The sequence below is a fragment of the Saccopteryx leptura genome, chromosome 4, assembly GCF_036850995.1.
Source record: "Saccopteryx leptura isolate mSacLep1 chromosome 4, mSacLep1_pri_phased_curated, whole genome shotgun sequence".
Classification (NCBI taxonomy): Eukaryota; Metazoa; Chordata; class Mammalia; order Chiroptera; family Emballonuridae; genus Saccopteryx; species Saccopteryx leptura.
The window spans coordinates 140,939,600-140,954,320 of NC_089506.1; positions in this window are offsets into that span (position 1 = coordinate 140,939,600).

Sequence of the window (14,721 nt, forward strand, 5' to 3'; positions counted from 1 at the left end):
AATAGAGGTTATGGTTAAGTATAACAGCATGAAAGACCACTTCTCAAGAATGATCTAGCTAGCGCCACCTGTGAGTGTCCAACACATCTGTAACAGATACCAATGCTGAGACCTTATATAATATTATTACTCATAAAGAGCAATTGGATACTTGGCAGCAAATTGACTGACTACCTCAGGTTCTTTATGTCCTGAAAGTACCATTTTTTTTTCTCGCCAGCACCACCATCTGGGGGTTTACTGAGTACCTGATTCATCCTTACGGAATACCACTCAACAAAGCACTCAAACAAGGTCTATTTGACCTTAAAAGAAATGACAGAGTAAGTGTATAACCATAGGATCCATTGGTCATACCATACACTACAGTGAACAGAAAGAGCTGGCCTGATAGAGCTCCAAGATGGCCTCCTCCAATACAACTGAAGCATCAAGCACTGAATCAACATTTTGCAAAAATGACTGACATAGTCTTGATTTCAGTATGTAAACTAAATCAAGAGATGTTCATGTGATACCGAGTTCCCAGTAGATACAAATATATGGGTCTAAGATTCAAAGGTTCAAAGCAGAAATGACTCCACTTATTATCCCCACTTAGGAACTTTGTGCTCTCCATTCCTGTAGTTCCAGGCCGGCAGTATCAGATGTTTCAGATTGCCCAAAAGGCATATGCTTGACAATGTAATTTCTAATTATTCTATTGACTTCCTAGATATAATTGATGACTGAGCACTTTAAATTTCATAAAACAGTGATAAGCAACAATTAATTCTAAACTGGTAATCAGAGAAGTCTTCAAAATTATATTAATTTAAGCTGAGTTTGGATATTATTTCATACTGATAAGGTGGCTTAACTCTAGTAAGATTAGAGAAAAAGGATAACTCTTCTCTATCCTCAGAAGCTGAGGTTGCTGGCCTTTGCAGGATGTGTGTGTACGTGTGCATTAGAGACATTGGGAGAAAAAATTTCATGGTTTTCAATCATGTTATCTGCTATGAGGCAACCGTGGATATCTTGTTTATTGAGAATTTAAAGACTATTTTTTATGGTTTTTCATATTAATTTAGACATAAGAAAAAGTGTTCCAGAAATGCTAAGAAATATACATGAGTCAATATTTTCCTCTAAATCTTTTTTCTTGTTATTACACATATCTGAAAGAAATTGTTTTTGTTTCAATTGTAAGTTGCTTATAATAAAGCACAGTAAATATAAAGACATAAGCTATTTTCCGCTAATTCCTTACTTCTGTCAGGTTCAGCCTTCGTTATTTTTGTATTTACATAGTTAAAATCTCTTTTAGCACTCAATACCTAGAGTGATATTTATCCTTGCAACAAATAGTGTGTCCAACCTTCTGACTTTATCCATTGTTATTTGGAGGAGTCAGCTTTAGTGACAAGATTATTAAATTAACTATTTGCTATTCTTTGATTCACTCAAGGAAGATAACAGTAAGTGAGGCAATGCTTAAATTTCTCTGAAGTGTTCTGCTCAGTCCATCATGGTAAGAATCCATTACTAGCTAGGAAAGCAGTAAAAGTTTATTTATTTTAACTTTAATTATCTGAAAACAAGTCAAACGTGAGTTGGAAGACAAGAAATAGTGCAGACGATGCAGAATAATTTCACTAATTGTTTTGGCTCCCAATAATGTAGTACAGTTGTTTTAATTCACACATAAACAAAATGACCTATGGGCTTTGTTATCTTGAGGGAAACGTAATTATCTGCTGCATTTGCAGCTTCATGGATTTGATGATGAATTGGAACTTGTATGGATTTAGGAAAGACTACTTAATGATTTAACACTTTTGCAAGATATAGGGAAAATATGGCAATTCTATAACCTTAGAATTCTGCAAAAAAAGAAATTTTTACAGCAAGGTAAATCCAAAAGAATAAATTAAAGTTGGCCCTGGCCAGTTGGCTCAGTGGTAGAGCGTCGGCCTGGCATGCAGAGGTCCCGGGTTCAATTCCCGGCCAGGGCACACAGGAGAAGCGCCCATCTGCTTCTCCACCCCTCCCCCTCTCCTTCCTCTCTGTCTCTCTCTTCCCCTCCCGCAGCTGAGGCTCCACTGGAGCAAAGATGGCCCGGGCGCTGGGGATGGCTCCTCGGCCTCTGCCCCAGGCGCTAGAGTGGCTCTGGTTGTGGCAGAGCGACGCCCCGGAGGGGCAGAGCATCGCCCCCTGGTGGGCAGAGCGTCACCTCCTGGTGTGAGCACGCCAGGTGGATCCGGGTCGGGCGCATGCGGGAGTCTGTCTGACTGTCTCTCCCTATTTCCAGCTTCAGAAAAATACAGAAAAAAAAAAAAAAAGAATAAATTAAAGTTAACCAGAGTGCTCAAAGTTACTTGTAAATTATTGTCTCTTTAGGCTAATAGTAAACAATAAGAAAGGAAAACAGCATCCACATTTCCACAACTAAAAATCTAGTTGATGCATATTATCTGCATATTATTATAAGAAAATTATTTCTACATTCTTGTGTTTCACATGCAATACTATGTAAATTTCTATTCCAGCTTTTGAAAATAAATCCATGAGGATTCAAATTCATCATATTATACAGCTTTTAAACATCAATTTTATTGTCTATTTTATGTTATTCTAAAACATCCTTCATTTGACATTTTTGTGACAAAACTTTTTTTATATTGTAGATAATTTCTGTATTTAGGTGAGATTACCCCAATTCAAATAATTAGTAAAGTATATAAAACTACTTAGGTTACTGAGATATAACCAATGGTTTGTACCATAGGGTGATTAATTTTACAGTGCCTATATTAATATTGAAATCAAACGGTTTGTCTCAATACATGTGAACTGAGTTCACACAACAGTTGAACTTTAAGATGACCATAAAATGTAGTAATGAAGGGAAATTGTCTGAGATAGAACATAAGATTTTGAAATTTGATTGTTCAGATATTTAATGAGCTTTTGGTTAACCTTTTGGTAGGAAAGATGATTGTAGTAATTCATAGCGCGAAGTGGATAAAAATCATTCAAATTATAGGTTGTAGCATGGGATGCAATACAGATAGGAAGAAAACCTATGATAGTTAAGTGGTTTTGGAGTTTAGTTGCTATGGTGACAAAAGAATGATGACAATTGATGAGTATAAAGTCTTTCAGGATGAACTTGCTTCCTGCTTCTGACTGCCCTTAAGAACATACTTTAAAAAACAAACAAACCTGAAAGCTTTAGATTTCCAAATAAGAACTCAAGTAAAGAATCAGAAAGGTTTTTTGGGGGGGAGGTGGGGGAGGGCTTACAGAAATTCCCTCTAGTGGCAGGGAGGACAAGCCTGAGGATCAAGCCCAGAGCCTGGTGGTTGATAGCAGACATGCTAAACCACTTCAGTGTGCAATAGAATAGGAATGCGTTCATGCTAAGGTAACTACAATGCTTATAAGCAAATGTGGGCCTTTGAGACTCGGGATGAAACATACGGAGAGATTCAGATGAAGGTGAGAGCTCTGACACCCCAATTTTCCCTGAAATTTGCTAGCCATTGGAAGTAAAACCAATCCTTTTTTCTTAAAAAAGACCATATTTTTCTGGCATTAAAATAAACAAATTTTCAAAGACCTGCCTTAAGGTAAAAGCCTCAAAATAAAAAAAATTATTCTATCACTACTCCACATTTATTTCTTCTATATTGAGATTTAGATGCCAGCACATCTTTGAAGTCCTTAGCCTTCTCAAGGAGAACATAATTTATAGGAGTTGTATGGTATTTCCTATTTAGATAAGCAAAATACTTAGAGACTAGAATGGGGAGGGACTCAGAATTCAACCACTGAATATAAAGTATATTATTGGATCAGGCAAATCTAACGGCATGGGTTTGCTTCCCTAGAGATTTAGGGATACAATGCATGGAGAATGGTGTTAACAGGCTGCTAGACTGGCTAATCAAAGTCTGGACTCAATAGTAGCCCACAGTTTTTAGCTCCAAATGTGGTGAGAGAACCAACTGTGAACACAACTAGAGAGCTTTAGCCATGCAAAATCTCAGATCCCACACTATATCTTTTAATTAGACTAGGCATTTTAACAAGATATCCGGGATTTGTATGCTTGTTAAAATTTGAGAAGCACAGCCTTTAAGCCAGTGAGCTCCTGGCCATCTTGTAGAGAAAAGGGTACTAAGAACCAGGAATCATAGGTGTTAGAGTAAATTTACTATGCCTTCTAAGTGTGACTTATAGGAGTGCTCTTGGACACCCTTGCCATTGAAGCATTATGAAGGGTATTGATGAGAAAACCAGCATACTTGTAATTTATTGATAATCTTTGTCATACTATTGTATATTGTCATTCCTTAGGCTAAAGATGACAATGAAAAATATTGCCAAAGAATGATATAAAAGCTTAATTACTAATTAGGTCTCATGACTGATCATCATTTTTAATAGTTTTCTCCTCTATCCCTTTACTCCCTCTGCTATCTTTCATAGTAAACAATAGAGGTAGAGTATATTGCAATTTAGGTTGCAGGAGTGAGTATGGTTCAATGGTTACTTTCATTCCACAACAGCAGGGGTGAGTATTTGTGATAGATACTTATAAGACCAACACCAGTATTGACTATCATCATAGAAAATCCTTGCTGACAAATGATCCAAGCAAAGCAGAAGATTGGAACTTAAGTGAAAATAGGTTTGAGTATAGTGGTTATTCTCCATTTATCTCACTAGATCAGTGATTTTCAACCTTTTTCATCTCAAAGCACACATAAACTAATTACTAAAATTCTGCAGCACACCAAGAAATATATTTTTTGCTAATCTGACGAAAGAATAGGTATAATTTTGATTCATTTACACTGGATGGCTATTGTTGTGTTGGCTACTGTCATTTTTTTTATTTGACAATTTAAGATAAAAGAGGGCAGTGCCTGGACTAAATAATCAGGTATTGCATGTTTTAAGAATTCTTGCAGCAAACCAGTTGAAAATTACTACACTGGATCATTCCTCAGCCACTCTTTGATCTCTGCCATGAACATATGACTACTATAGACTTCATTGCCTGAGGAGTCTTGCCCTTTGGCTACTGGGTCGATTTTTTTTTTTATTGAGAGGAAGGGAGGTTGAGACAGACTCCAACATGTGTCCTGACTGAGATCCACCCCACAAGCTCTGTCTGAGGTCAATGTTCTTATCTGGGTCTCTTGCTCTGTTGCTCAGCAACTGAGTTATTTCAGCACCTCAGCCTCTGCCATGGAGCCATCCTCAGTGCCCAAAGCCAACTTGCTCGAGCCATTCGAGCCATGGCTGTGGGAAGAGAAGAGAGAAAGAAAGAGAAGGGGGAAGGGTGGAGAAGTAGATGGTCACTTCTTCTGTGTTCCTGGGAATTGATCTCAAGACTTCCACATGCCAGACCACTGCTCTACTGCTGAGCCAACCAGGCTGCCTTCTGGGTGGATTTGAACAATGGTACCTACCACACACATGTCATCAAAGAGTGAGAGGAGAAAGAAATATAGGTATTGATTTTTATCCCTCCCTTTCTCTGTCTTTTTGGTTGTGAGGTTTTTTTGTTTTTGTTTCTTTTTTCCTTCTCAGTCAGTGACCACCGTTCCAGAAAGATAACCCACTCCTATGACTAGGAGAGGTTGAGATAATGGTGACCCTTTTCTTGCCTTTCAGACCTGTTGTTGGTCTCTATAGGCTTTATAATAAATTTTTCATTTTCTTAACTTTGGCCACAACTCTGAAAACATAGTTTTCATTATATTTGTCTTAATTAAAATTTTACTATGTCATTTGTAATCTCTAGCACACAGCTAGATCCCTCTGCTACTAGTTATGTACTGCACTGTAATGTTATCACTTCTATGTACCAATATATGTATGTGTCTATGTCTGAGAATTAGATCCATTTCACTGGTAATTTTTTTTTATTTTTACCAATATTAAAGTAAGTGTTTCAATTTTATAATTAATGATTAACATACTATAAGAGAGATGTTTGGAAGATACTGGCCTCCCCATGGAGGAGAAATTCATCACGAATATGGTTTAGATTGCCAATAGTGTTGCTCATATAAAAACATATACACTTTTTAGTTTGTTAAATTACTGCTTTTAAATTATTTTTATATAATGCACTCTGTTGTTTGCAACACCCCCTCAACCTTAGACAACCATAGTAATTAAAGATGAATAGATAGGGGAACAAGTTGGCCACCCTATTCTTCTTCAGATGAACTTTCCACTTTAATTACTTTTCAATGTAAATTTTTGTGTCAGCTTACAAAATTATACTGAAAATTGTACAGTGGTACCTTGAGATACAAACAGACCAACATACAAATTTTATTTTTAGATACGAGCTGTGACTTGGTTCGTGTTTTTTTCGAGATCCAAGTGAAATTCTGAGATACGAGTCGTGATTCGGGAAGCTGCAGCTAGTTGGCGCAGTGGCTCATGGGTCCAGTATGGGCAGTTTGATATACGAGTTGACTGACTTCTGAGCTCAGTTACAGAATGAATTAAATTCATATCTCAAGGTACCACTGTATTTGATTTAGGTTTAAATTACATTGAATTTATTTCACTGATTTGTCAACCTTTATATTTTTATAAGATTGAGTCCATATACATTAAATTGGTTAATTTTTCAGTAGAATTATAATTGTCTGTAACTCTTGACTATTTGTATTACATATTTCGTTAATATCTAAAGGTCATTATAGCCTTAAAAATATTGTCTAAGTGGCCTGACCTGTAGTGGCTCAGTGGATAAAGCATTGACCTGGAAATGCTGAGGTCGCCGGTTCGAAACTCTGGGCTTGCCTGGTCAAGGCGCATATGGGAGTTGATGCTTCCAGCTCCTCCCCCTTCTCTCTTTCTGTCTCTCTCTCTCCCTCTCTCTCTCCTCTCTAAAAATGAATAAATAAAATTTTTAAAAAAATTTAAAAAAATATTGTCTAAGAAACATATATTCTCTGTTTTTGATGTTATACAGATATAAAAGATTTTTGCCTACTAGACTTATGTTTAGCTAATTTGATAAAAATCCATTATTTTTAGCAGTTTGTATGTGGAAAAGCCATTTTTTAATAAAATGTATTTTTTGTTATTCTTTTCAATCCTTATGCCATTATTTGATATTCTTTTCCATCTTCCTTGTTCAAAGTACCAGATAATGATGAATAAAAGTAGTAATAATAGACATCCTAATTTTTAATCAATTTTAAAAGGAATAATTTTAAAAGGAATAATCATTAACAATGGCTATACTATAAATTTCTTATAAAATCCATTACCAGGTTTAAGATTTTTCCTCCAAACTATGCCTAGAGTAACATATTTTTACCAAATCATGAATGTCTTTATTTTTATCAAAAATTATCATTAAATAAAATTATAAATTCTTAAATATTACTTTGGTGAATACTAGTAACCATTTATTAATGACAGTCCCTCCTTACATTTTAAAATAAATATACTTTGGCTCTGGTACAATTATCTGGTTTGTTTGGTATGGATATTTTTATTTTCACTTATGAGTGAGTGAGATTGGTTTGCTCAAACTGTCATTGTGTAGTTCTGATATCAAGGTTAGACCGTCCTTACAGGAAAAGTAGGGGTGGACATGTTTTTATATACATATATTCTGAAACACTTCTTTATATGACTGAAATAATCTGTTCTTAACTATGGAAGACACACAAAGCTATTGTTTTAATTCCTTTAATGGTTAAATAATTCAGCTTTTTCTTTTTGAAAAAAAAATTACTATTTCCAAATCTATGTTTTAACATATAATCTTTTCTAGTCACTCTATAATAGGGGTCCCCAAACTACGGGGACCTGCAGGCCACATTCAGCCCCCTGAGGCCATTTATCTGGCCCCTACTGCACTTCCAGAAGGGGCACCTCTTTCATTGGTGGTGAGAGGAGCACATTGACCATCTCATTAGCCAAAAGGAGGCCCATGGTTCCCATTGAAATATTGGTCAGTTTGTTGATTTAAATTTACTTGTTCTTTATTTTAAATATTGTATTTGTTCCCATTTTGTTTTTTTTTTACTTTAAAATAAGATATGTGCAGTGTACATAGGGATTTTTTTCATAGATTTTTTTATAGTCTGGCTCTCCAATGGTCTGAGGGACAGTGAACTGGCCCCCTCTGTAAAAAATTTAAGAACCCCTGCTCTATAATCTGTGCTAGCATATGCTTTTATTCCCATACAGTTAATTTGTATTCTGTATCTCTCTCTATTCCATCTCACTAAAAATCTATTTCTTTTATTATACTTTTCATATTTGGATTTGTTGACTCTTTATCATGTTTATCATGGCTTTTATGACACTTTATTTTTTTTAATTTTGTAATTGTACTTCTATTGTTTTTAACTTATGAGGTAGATACAGCACATTAATTTTAAACTTTTAAATTTTCTTATGTAATTATTTTTTATAATATTGCCCTGTGCAAATTAAGATAGGTAATTTTTCAATAAAATTAATAAACAATTCAAGCATTTAAAGTTATAAATTTTACTCATATATCAAATTCACTGCATTCCACATGATTTAGCAGTATTAAAATTCTTTCACTTTCTTGTGATTTTCAAAATTTCCATTTCAATATTTCTGTTATTCTTGAGATATTTAGAAATGTATTCCTAATTTTTCATTTATTTTCTGAATTGATACTCTATATGCTCCCAAAATATAACATACACCTAGAATATACCATACACCTAGAATTGTTTTTGCTCCCTTGAAGACCTTAGCCTCATAATGAGACTACTATTCATTTCCTCCACTTTACAGATGGTTCAAGGTTCAGTTGCCTTATCAATACCAACACCATTGCCACTATTGATCACTAAATGCCTATAGTGCCTGCATTTTGCTCACTGTTGTTCTTTTCCATTCACTTTCTTTTCTTAGGGGGCTCAGTAGGTGTGTTTTGCTTATTTTTTCTTAGTCATTTTGGGTCCAAAATGCATTAAATAATTATTTTATTCAGGATGTAGTTATCTTGAAATTTAAAGACCATTCAGAAAACAGTTTTTCTTTCTATCATTAAAAGACTAAAATTTTTATTCTGTATACAGAAATATATATATATATATATATATATATATATATATATATATGATTTAAGAAAGGAGTAATGAACAAAAAATAAGTATTGAAATATATGGAATATTGTAAACAAAAGTAATAAACACACTAGACTTTGAAATAAAAAAATACCTAAAAGAGAACCATTTATTTGATTACTTGATAAGAATACAATATTACAATATGCATGTTCATAGTCCATAATTTAATTTGCTTCTAGAGGAAGGAAAAATCAGATAAATTTAAATAATATGTTATGAGAATTTCTCTTGAAAATATCTTGGTTATTTAAATAAACAAAAAATAAATGATTGCTTCCCTTTCTTACTTAAATCTCTTCCCCACTTCATTAGTCCCCAGCCTGGGAATCCACCAATATCTTATTTCTTCATTTCCACTTACAGACTCGCAAGCTCTTTGATATAAAATATATAGCCTTATTATCTGTCTGCTACAAAATTTCACAGTATTTATAATTGTATTTCTAATTTTTAATTTATTTTCTGAATTCATACTCTATATTTTTTCTGGTGCCCAGATTAAACTATGCACCTAGGATGTGATACTCTATACAGGGGTAGTCAACCTTTTTATACCTACCGCTCACTTTTGTATCTCTGTTAGTAGTAAAATTTTCTACCGCTCACTGATTCCACAGTAATGGTGATTTATAAAGTAGGGAAGTAATTTTACTTTATAAAATTTATAAAGTAGAGTTACAGCAAGTGAAAGCATATAATAATAATTACTTACCAAGTACTTTATGTCAGATTTTCATTAAGTTTGGCAGAATAAATCTTTATAAAACAACTTACTATAGTTAAATCTATCTTTTATATATATATATACTTTGGTTGCTCTGCTACCACCCACCATAAAAGCTGGAACACCCATTAGGCGCTAGGGACCAGGTTGACTACGACTGCTCTATATGTTGACTCTTGTTCAATTATCATGCCCACAATTTTAAGTCCATATATAACCACAACCACATTGATTTCTTCATTTCTTATTTGTTAACATATTAGAGAAAAATTATATTAACTTCCTTGACTATGGTCTTTTTTTCTACAAATTTATATTCTCTCTTGCCCCTGTTTATTTCTGATCTGTTCTTCATTATCAAATGTCCCTACTTAATAGAAGTAACCTTTCTAGTTATATACACATTTAAGTTCTCTTCTTACTTAACATGTCTTTCTTAATCATTTGTCTTTCTTTAACATCATTTAATATCTCTACTTCTCTATTGATTACTTTTCTTCGGTCGACAATTGTACTCATCAACCTTAGGAATAATGTGACAGAAATTCCTTTCCTTGTGTTAAATTTATCTTTAATATAGTGTGATAAATAAAAAATATGAGCAGGAAGTGTAACTTTCAAAGCATTCTTATTAAAGGAAAATCAATTTATAGTCAGATCCAGAAATACTACATGTTAATAAACTAAATAGAGGTCATCTTATTGACTTTTTTATCAAAAGACATAAATCAAAAGAAAATCCAGTTTTAAAATCCTTAATTATGGTGTTATAAAATTTTATTTTATATATATGCATAAAGCAGAGCAAAAGAGCTTTTCACAACATTTCAGAATGTATTTTTGTACCATTTACCTTCCCTTAAAATCTTACTAGCACTATATCAGATTATAGTATTAAGTACATTATAAAAGATTAGAATGTCATTTCTTTTGGCACTCTATTTATGTTTACTACTAACTTCAAAAGACATTCAGGATATAAAAGAGTTATTTTCCCAGGGGTACAAATGAAAAATAATCCTGTCAGCAATTCTCATAGATAAGTGATGCACAGGCAGTTTTAGCAAAGACATAGTATCCTTTAACCAGAAACAATTTGTGTTTTCTTTAGGTAATGTATATTTGCAGGAATGTTAACATTGACATCAGTAACTAGAAAATGACAGCAGAAGACAAATCGTCCTCAAGTGTAAAAATCAGCAAGTCAGAAAATGTGAAGATGACTATGAGTGACTACAGGTAACAACTGGGGTATGAAAAGGCCAGAGTTTTGACAACCAAAATATGCTTTTAGGGATATTGATTTTAATCTGGTTGTTAAAAAAATATTTGACTCCCCAAAAAATTCAGAAAGAAACCCTGTTTAAAGTATAAAAGCATCACCTTAGTGTCATAATATAAACTAAATGAGATAATATCAGGTTAATCTAGCAAAACCTGCAATTATACTTTCCTGTGTTCCTATTATTTCTAAGTGGCCCAGCAAAAATTTGTTTACCACATGTTTTATTTTTCTCACTTATCTGTAAATTGCCTTGTTTTCTTTGAAATACCTAACTGCACTCCCCTTTGACTTAGTCCATAAAGGCATATAAACCTCAACTGGCTAATCCATCCTTAGGTCTCACATAGTGTGGTACTCTCACACGTACAGCCAAAATAAACTTTGGACATTTTCTCCAGTTAATCTCTCTCATGTTAGTTTTACTATTAGTCCAGCTAGAGGTTTTTTTGTTGTTGTTTATTTTATTTATTTATTTATTTATTTATTTATTTATTTATTTATTTATTTTTACCCTAACAACCACAAACTGAAACATGGGCTTAATAAAAGTCATAACCTTACAATAATCCTCCCAGCATTCTAAAAATAGCAACATTGTTAAAATTAATATCCAGATGAGGCAAGGAGAGTATTTAGTTCATATTCTCTAAAGCAAAGATAGCAGTCCCTTACTCTCTCTGTTTCTCTCCATCTCAATAGACTGTGTAAGTAAATCAATAAATGAATAATAAATGAATGGCTGAATAAGTGAAAGAAAATATTAAAACTTTCAGAATTTATAGAATGACCATAAACAAAATAAGTAAAATGTGGAAGAATATAGGAAATATGTATTTAAATATTAAAGGATTTAAAGATAAGTGATTATTTTCACTCAATTATGGTAAATATATATTTGGTAATCCTAAAACATTATTAAACATCTCAAATGATCATTTTCTTCATTTGCCTAACATATCTGATAAATCATTCTCTGTACACATTAGCTCTAAGAATCACACTAATGTTCTAACTAGCCAACAAGGTCTCGAAAGGTTATAATTTTTTCTGAATCACTTCTTATTAACATTTCATGTAATGCAATTAAAATGCAAAGTGGATAATTATAATAAGGAACAAAGATTCAATAACAGAGCAACATTTCTGATACCATTTAGATTTTAATGTTAATTTATAAAAATCAATGAATCAATGTTAATTTATAAGATACTTTTGCATTCCATATAAGGTAACAGTAAACCCAGTAAATACCTGGCTTTTACTGCTAATTAGTTGGTTTACATTTACATTCTAGAAATAATAAAAAGCCTTATTATAGTTTATTATCACTTATATTTTATCTGCTTTGTATATCCAAGTATTTTAGCAGTATAAGAAAAAATTGGATTACTTCAGTGAGATTTTCATGCATTATGAAAAGAGTAAAAAGACTGATTTTAATTGAAGACATTAATCATTCAAGAAATATTCACTGAATTTATAGTTTGAGCAAAACTGTAAAAATTCATACAAAAGGAGCCCTGGCCAGTTGGCTCAGTGGTAGAGCATCAGCCTGGTGTGCAGGAGTCCCGGGTTCAATTCCCGGCCAGGGCACACAGGAGAAGCGCCCATCTGCTTCTCCACCCTTCCCCCTCTCCTTCCTCTCTGTCTCTCTCTTCCCCTCCTGCAGCCAAGGCTCCATTGGAGCAAAGTTGGCCCGGGCACTGAGGACGGCTCTGTGGCCTCTGCCTCAGGTGCTAGAATGGCTCTGGTAGCAACAGAGCAGTGTCCCAGATGGGCAGAGCATCGCCTCCTGGTAGGCATGCCAGATGGATCCTGGTCGGGCACATGCAGGAGTCTGTCTGACTGCCTCCCCGTTTCCAGCTTCAGAAAAATACAAAAAAAAAAAAAATTCATACAAAAGGAAGATAAACACTTAGTGAAATTTCATAGAGTTGAAACAGTTGCTGAGATAAAATAAGAAATAATTTTCAGAAAGGTTAAAATTTTAGTTATGTTTGAAAGAATAAATAAAAATATTGTCAGAGAAGAGAGAACATTTCTGATAGAGGAAGCAGCACTGTGCAAAATTTCAAATGTATTAAGTTTGGTGCAAACTCAAGGAAAAAGGAATTATTCTGTGAGAGCACACTTGACAGTCAAAGTAAATAAAGCAAATGAGGCCAGAAAATTATATGTCTTTCAATGCACAAATTTTGAAACACTTCATCTATGATGCCATGATATGGATACATTGAATTTTACTGAAAACAGTATGGAGTTTCCTCAAAAAATTAAAAATAAAACTGTCTTTTGACCCACATATCCCAGTATTAGGAATATATCCTAAGAATACCAAATCACAGATTCAAAAGAAGAAATGTGCCCCCATGTTTATGGCAGCATTGTTTATAGTAGCCAAGATCTGGAAACAGTCCAAGTGTCCATCAGTGGATGAGTGGATTAAAAAGCGGAGGTATATATACACAGTGGAATACTATGCAGCTGTGGAAAAAGGGAAAGTTTACCTTTTGTGACAGCATGGATGGACCTGGAGACTATTATGCTAAGTGAAATAAGTCAGGCAGAGAAAGACAAATATCAACGATCTCACTTATATGTGGAATCTAATAAACAAAGTGAACTGAGGAATGGAATAGAGGCAGAGGCAGGGTCACAGGGAGCAGAGGGACAGCTTTCAGAGGGATGGGGGATGAGGTGATTGGATTGAGCTGCTGAAGGTATTATTGGAATTATATATACATAACACAGGGATACAGATAACAGGACAGCAAATCGCAGAGGGAAGAGGGAAGGGAGTTAGGAGAGGGCCAAATGGGGTGTAAATAGGGACATGGGGGTGAGGGTGCTATATTCAGTGGGACACTTGAATCCATATTAACACAATAAATTAAATTAATAAAAAAAACTAAATGATTTTCTAAAACAAAATCAGGTAACTCTATGGTAGGCAGATATGGAGATAGAAGAAATAAAAAGAAAAAGAAAAACAGGTGAATGACATAAGTAGAAGACAATGGCAGACCTAAACCCAACTGTATAAACAATAATATTGCATGTAAATGGACTATAAAATGTATAAACATTAAAGAAAGAATTAAAATTGTCTGAATTTTTAAAGACATATATACTTTTTGTGTGTAAGAGACAGAGACAGATAGCAAAAGGGAGATAGATGAGAAGCATCAATTTATAATTGTGTCATTGTAGTTGTTCATTGATTGCTGTCTCAAATGTACTTTGGGAGGCTTTAGCTGAGCCAGTGACCCTTTGCTCAAGCCAAGGACCTTGGGCTCAAGCCAGCAACCTTGGGCTTCAAACCAGTGACCTTTGGGCTCAAGCCAGTGACCATGGAGTCATGCCTATTATCCCACGGTCAAGCTATTGACCCCATGCTCAAGCTGGTGAGCCCACACTCAAGCAGGCAACCTCAATGTTTCAAACCTGGTACTTCAGCATCCAAGGCTGATGCTCTATCCACTGTGCCACTGCCTGGTCAAGTGGCACACTTTTTTTTTTTAACTGAAAAACTCTTAAACAACAGAACAAATGTTAGAATACATACA